This window comes from Adiantum capillus-veneris, chromosome 17, assembly GCF_014529385.1.
Source record: "Adiantum capillus-veneris isolate H3 chromosome 17, ASM1452938v2, whole genome shotgun sequence".
Lineage (NCBI taxonomy): Eukaryota > Viridiplantae > Streptophyta > Polypodiopsida > Polypodiales > Pteridaceae > Adiantum > Adiantum capillus-veneris.
Genome location: NC_140947.1, coordinates 134,882,715 through 134,889,452, shown reverse-complemented (window position 1 = coordinate 134,889,452; position 6,738 = coordinate 134,882,715). Strand labels below are relative to the sequence as shown.

The 6,738-nt window shown below is 41.2% G+C and overlaps 1 pseudogene; it reads right to left on the bottom strand.

Annotated features, from left to right (window-relative positions):
- Nucleotides 1-4,929: 4,929 nt before the first annotated feature.
- Nucleotides 4,930-5,921, bottom strand: LOC147438131 (uncharacterized; annotated as a pseudogene).
- Between the last annotated feature and the right edge of the window lie 817 nt (nt 5,922-6,738).

The following is a 6,738-nucleotide window of genomic DNA, read 5'->3' as shown; positions in this document are numbered from 1 at the left end:
AACACAAATATGAAAATATCAAGGTTATGGTCGTATCGTATCATGGTTAATATGAAAGGGTTAATAGATGAGTTAATGGTGTTAAATCTTTGCCGAGCAAATAGGCCTAAAAAATGTTCTTTGGAACTGTATTTTAGTGCTTACTATGGTATAAATATTTTGTCTAGTGATTGGAGTTAATTGTGTGTATAATTCCTCTTCGTTCATAGCAAGATAACTACACTTATATCAAAAGAAATGTCATAGTTTAGAAGGGATAGTATGATGGGATCTGGTGAAAGAAGTATTTCATTGAGCCTTTCCAAGCCAAAGAGAAACACTATACGTTGTTGAAAGTGTATTTTATGGCTAATCCATACATTAATTGTAATAGATCGAACAGAGTGGAAGCGATATAAATTCACATCATGTGGATAATTCATCTAGGATAACTCTAGTATGTGAAAAATGTAGATATGAGAGAAGTGAAGAGAAGAGAAGTTTCCCTCCCAAGCCCTATCTTTGCCTGTAGGCAACTTTGAGGAGAGATGTCCCTGTAGAGCAGGGAGAGATGTACCTTGTGCACTAGTATTTCTTCAGAAGAAGGTTGTTGATAGAGCATTGTTGCTTGAATACCTTCAAGAGAAACAATCAGGATACAAGAGAGATAGGAAATAGGAGTAGAGGTAGAAGAAGTAGAAGATATGGAGGTATAGGTTGGGCTTGGAGCTAGAACAAAAAACAGCAACCTCTTCGAGAGAGTTTTTCAATTTAATGAAGATGGCAAGAATAAACTTTATCCTTGATTGATTGGAGTTGATATTTACAAGGATGATTTCAAGTTTAGCTAGCCTTCCTCAAAGGCAAGTGTAGGGCCCAAGGGAATTTTCAAGGGTTACACAAGAAAGAGAAGAGCTACTGTGAACAAGAACTAGCAAAGTTTAAAATGAGTTGTCCTTGCATGATGTGGGCAGATTGGGATCCACCATTTTGATTATATCTTCTCAACTGTGGCTCCAAATAAAGAAATAAAAATAGGGGCTGAAAATTCAGCTCATGAGCTATCACTCCCATTTTATATTTTTTTCCCAATTTGGATTGGAACCTTGTCTAAAAAATTCACCAAATAGGGTATCTTTCTGGCAGCAAAAGTCTTCTTGTGGTCTTCTTAGCTTAGACTTCCACGATTCCAATGGACACCTCATGCAATATGAAAGCATGAAATTTCTCCGTGACAAAGGTTTGAAAGCATCGTCTTAACAATTCATTAAAATGAGAGCATCTTTGAAAATCATGCAACATAATGTCCCACTAGGATTTGATTCCTTCCTAGTAGCCATTAAACTAAAATATAAGAAATATATGAAAAATACATAGAATATATATATATATTGGAAGTTATCCTAGATACATGATCTAGCTAGGGTGTGAGATGATAATGAGATAGTAGAAAGAAATAACCAATGCTTTTTGCCCCAAGTTAAAGAGGCGGAGCTATTGACACTTTTTCTCATAGTACATTCTAATGGTAAAGTAAGAATATGTTACCCTTGAGATAAATAATAGGACAATATAGAAATCTTAGTATTATACTTAGATATGCATATGTACATTGTAGAAAATATACTTATGTATCTAAAAAATTTCAAGATAGATCTTGTTGCATTCGTTCCCACTATGTACGTGTCACAACATGACAGTGTATGATGTTTGAGGGGCATATTTAGTGACCAGATCTAACAATAGAGATTACCAGTGTCGGGGGATATGTGTTCGCTACGTAATCCGGGCAGGCCTCGGGTCTCTTGCTGTGGGAGGTGTGAAAGAGAGACAACAAGAGACACTGACAGCTCTGGCAATCACCAAAATCATCAATTAATTGAATATTACGTTTAGTACAACTTGGTCCTTAGCCAGGGCGGGCTGTTAACAGCACCGTCACTTGGATCAACTGCTCACTAGGAGTTTAAGCTCCTGTTTACAGGATTAACCGGGCCGTTAACGACACCGGACTTAACAAAATGCTAATTCAATCTCTAACAGATGACGGTGATGGAAATTTTTCTTTGTCGCTTTATCTGCTTCAAATACCTCGCAGATTTTGCAAGCTTCAATTCAGTTCACTGCCTCGATCATCAAGCTTCAGTTATTACCAATTATCATGTAACTTCCTACTTTGCTGAGCTCTAACTCTTTTTCTTCTTCCTTCGACTCCTTGCTTAACTCTACTCTTTTCCAAGCCTTTGCTTTGTTTCTCTAATCCTGAGAGAGAGAGAAATAGTCTTTGTCCTACCCTTGTTCAAGCTTGAGAGCGAGAGAGCTTGGAGCTAGTATCCTCCTTTGATCGATTGAGCACGAGGGAGAGAGAGAAAGATTTCCCCTTGTGAAAGCTCAAGACAATGAGAGAGTGTTCTCTTTGTCCAAGCTCCGAGAGAGAGAGAGCTCGTGATTGCCTTCCCAGCTTTGAGCACCCTCTTCCCTTGCTCGTTCACCTTTTCCTACCTTCCCCGCTTCTAACCACGCTTTGCTCCTCTCGTTCTTGCATACCCATTCCCTCTCCTTCTTTGCTTGCTTTGCTTACCGAAGAATAGTCGGAATGAGACCTCGAGCTCGGACGAGAGCCCCGAATCCTTGCCTTCTTTCCAACTCTCCTCGCCTTTGCTTACGTTCTTGCCTTATTGCCCTCATCGTTCTCTTCCTTAATGCCCTAAACTTTTTTTTTCTTAAAATATCTCCACTTTTTTTAAGCCTTTAGCAACGACGGCGCCGTGGTTGCTAAGCCATGAACCAAAGAAGGCGACGTGGCATGGCGGTTTGCAAACAGTGCCATATGAGACTGGATTAGCGCCATATGAGGCTAGATTAGTGCCAAATAGCATCACACCACCGTCCTGAGCAAAACTTGTCTCTTCGTCGAGCTCATCCGAGCATCGTGCTGGCGAGAGCGAGTCCCTCTTCTCCTGCGCAGCTTACTGCCCGCTGCCTGCCATCGCCATGCGTATTTTTCTTTTGTTCACACCCTTTTAAAAACATAGGGTGGCCCCCTTTTGATTACCAAGTGGGCGGCCGGTCATGGGATATGTTGGGTGGCCATAGCTCTCATTTGACCTGGGTGGGCGGCCCTTAAAGGGCACCCCATTTAGCACACATATCGACTCGGCGACCATTGATCACGACTTTGGATGGCCCTTAAAGGGCATCCCATAAAACATACATGCCGACCAAGCAAGGCCAACCAGTACAACTTCCTTCACCAGTCCTTGACTAACAATATCATTGTGAATTTTTATTGTCCATACCGTTATCTCGAATAATGCCAAAATAACCCAGCTCAGCATTGCCGACAACTAACACCGGACTCTGCCTGCCAAGCCGTAGACTTCTCAAACTGCTTAGAATGCATACAAACCCTGATGAGGAGGCCAAAATTACCAGATGGCACCCGGACCGAGCTGACCGGACTGGTGCGGAGCCGGCCCCAGTGAATCTTTAACGGCTAATATCTTGGCGATCGAGACTCCGATCACTGATCTGAAAAGACCGACATGCTCCACAAAGTGAGCACTTCAGGCCCGTGCATTCATTTCATCTCTATCACCTCATCTGCAGTTGCCCAATCCGGTACGGATCTGCAATCGACTCAAACTTCAATATGCCATAACTTCTTCACCGTAGCTCCAATCGGCGAGCCGTAAAGACAGGTTGGTAGAGCACTTCAAGCACTATAGTTCTAGATCATAAACTCCCATCTGTGCTCACTTCAAGAATAATCATTTTTGGCATCATTAAGGCATATGTTGGCCCATTTAAGCTGAATTTGGCATACATTAATTATTAAACTTGGCCTGTTAACAAGCCTTGGTCACTGACCATTAATGAAGTAAGCTTTAAATAAGCTTGATATGTATTTTTCTGGCATCTTTCTTAGCATGGGAGCGGAGCTGCACGACGTCCACCCCCTCTGAACCTACACAGCCTCCGGTCTGTGCTAACAACACTTCAATCTGCATCTGCTACAGGTACCTTAAGATCCTTACCATCATCAAACTCACGTAGCTGTACGAAAAATGAAATAAGGCTTATACCCTATCATCAATGTTCTAGCTTGATCATTAGGTAGCTTTCCATCAAAAATCTTTGAACCGTATTTGTCGTATCTTCAAAACATTCAATCATGGATAACTTGTTTAGTGAACCCCGCCACACTCAAGTGCTCCACATAATGATGCACACAGCTTGACCATTAAGCTCTCTTTAAGGAACCCTATCAAGCTCAAGTATGCCTTACTCTATCTGCACATGGAATGGCCGTCAAGTCCTTGACCTCAAGTTCTGGTAGCAGAACCAACTCAAAAGATGTAAAGATACTTCAACAATTGTCCAAAGAAGTCAGCTAGAAGCCAGCCATGTAATCTTATTGAATGCATAACCAAAACTCTACTGACTCAGCATAAATCTAGGAAAAAAAACTTTGTGCCATGCAACCTTCTACATCAGGTGGCTGGTACTCTTCAAATCAGAAACTTGCACTTTTGTAGCCCCCGGGATCAAACGGGAAACCAATCATTTGTCCCACTGCGATCATTCCTTTTTGGAAAAATACACCATCCTCTAGCATATGCCAACTGTGCCTGTTAACCCAAAAACATGTTTGCATAGCATAACCTAATAGCAAAAATCCTGACAAAATACCAACCTACATCTCAGTATCCTCCAGGATCAAAAGGCATATAAAGTAACTGACAGCAATCATAGCTAGCATGATAACCTCTTGGGTCATAAGGCATATATAGTAACTGCCAAGAATCATAACTAGCATGATAGCCTCTTGGGTCAAAAGGCAGTAGAAAATCATATTTCAAGTATACTTCATCTCCACAAACTTTCTCATAGCATAGCAACAAAAAGTCCCAAATTCCCATCATAGCCAAACGCAGAGGCAAAATGAATTCAATCACTATGCTTTCCAAAATATCGTGAGTCATTGAATGCCATCACTTCATTTGATACCACAAACGCTGCATGGTTGCCTTCTCTAGTAGGCACAAACTCCTCTAGAGCCTCATCCGAAAGAAACATAAGCTCTTCATCATATGTTGCAGGATGTTCTTCACTACTCTTGTTACAAGGAACTCGAAATTCCTATAGCGCATCATCAAGCAAATCCATAAGCTCCATATCTTCCTCCTTGGAAGAACCACCTAGTTTTTTAGTATTATCACAGGAAACCTCATCACTTGTTTCATACATAGGCACAAATTGTTCTGGTAGCTTCACACTCCCATTCAAATATCTTTCCACTTCAATAGCACAAGTCTCAGCATGCATTACAAAGATAGCATCAATTTCTTTTTCCATAGCAAACCCTGTCATATGTAGCAGTCATAGACTGATCATCATCATGCACCCCCTCTAAATATGCATCTCCATAATCATAATCTTTGTCTGGGTTTACATCAAATGCATATGAATCAGCATCAAATACATCTGCATCATCACTAGTGTCTTGAAATGTAGCCATAGACATAAAACCCTCTTGCATAGCATTAGCCAAAACAGTTGCTTTTGCATGTAATGTTGCATAAGCATTCTCTTCATGCTCTACACCCAAAGAGCACTCCAAATGGGCATCTACATCAAATATTGACTCTAACAAACATGTTTCTTGATCACTGTTAGCGGCTTTGCTTGCATGCATAGCATGCACTGGCTCTAGGAAAAATGTTTCCTCATTTTTCACTTTGAGAGGATATGACTACATCCACAAAGTCACATTTTCTTTGAAATATAGAAGTCAATCTCGATCGATCATAAACTGTATCCACTATGAAATCATCATCTGCATGCAACAATGATTTGTCTTCCAGAAGACATGCATCGATAACAGCTTCTAGCTTAGCTCGAATAGAACTCTGACCACCTACATGACATGCTTTTTGCATTAAAACAGATGGCTCCTCATCTTGTGTGCTTTCAATCTGTTGAAGCTCTAGGTCTTCACTCAATAAGAACCCCTGTATGATTGCTTCTACAAAAGCATCCCAATTGTCTGCATTCAAAGCTTCTTTCATCTGCTCCTTCGTCATCATGGCTTCTACTTCAAGCAGTGATCCTTTTATCACTTCCATCATCTTCGAAAAATTTGGAACTCCTGACTCGCCATTAGAAACATGTGTGATGAATTCTTCAAATGATCTCTTTACCTCCTCGAATCTCCATCTGCATCTCCCACCCCGGCTCGTTTTGCATCGGGTTCACCAAAGATGTCGCGCGATATGTGTTCACTACGTGAGCCGGGCAGGTGTCGGGCCTCTGGCTGTGGGAGGTGTGAAAGAGAGAGAACAAGAGACACTGACAGCTCTGGCAATCACTGCAATCATCAATTAATTGAATATTACTTTGAGTATAACTCGGTCCTTAGCCAAGGCGGGCTGTTAACAGCACCGTCACTTGGATCAACTGCTCACTAGGAGTTTAAGCTCCCGTTTACAGGATTAACCGAGCCGTTAACGACACCGGACTTAACAAAATTCTAATTCAATCTCTAACAGATGACGGTGATGGAAATTTTTCTCTATCGCTTCATCTGCTTCAAATACCTCGCAGATTTTGCAAGCTTCAATTCAGTTCACTGCCTCGATCATCAAGCTTCAGTTATTACCAATTATCATGTAACTTCCTGCTTTGCTGAGCTCTAACTCTTTTTCTTCTTCCTTCGACTCCTTGCTTAACTCTACTCTTTTCCAAGCCTTTGCTTTG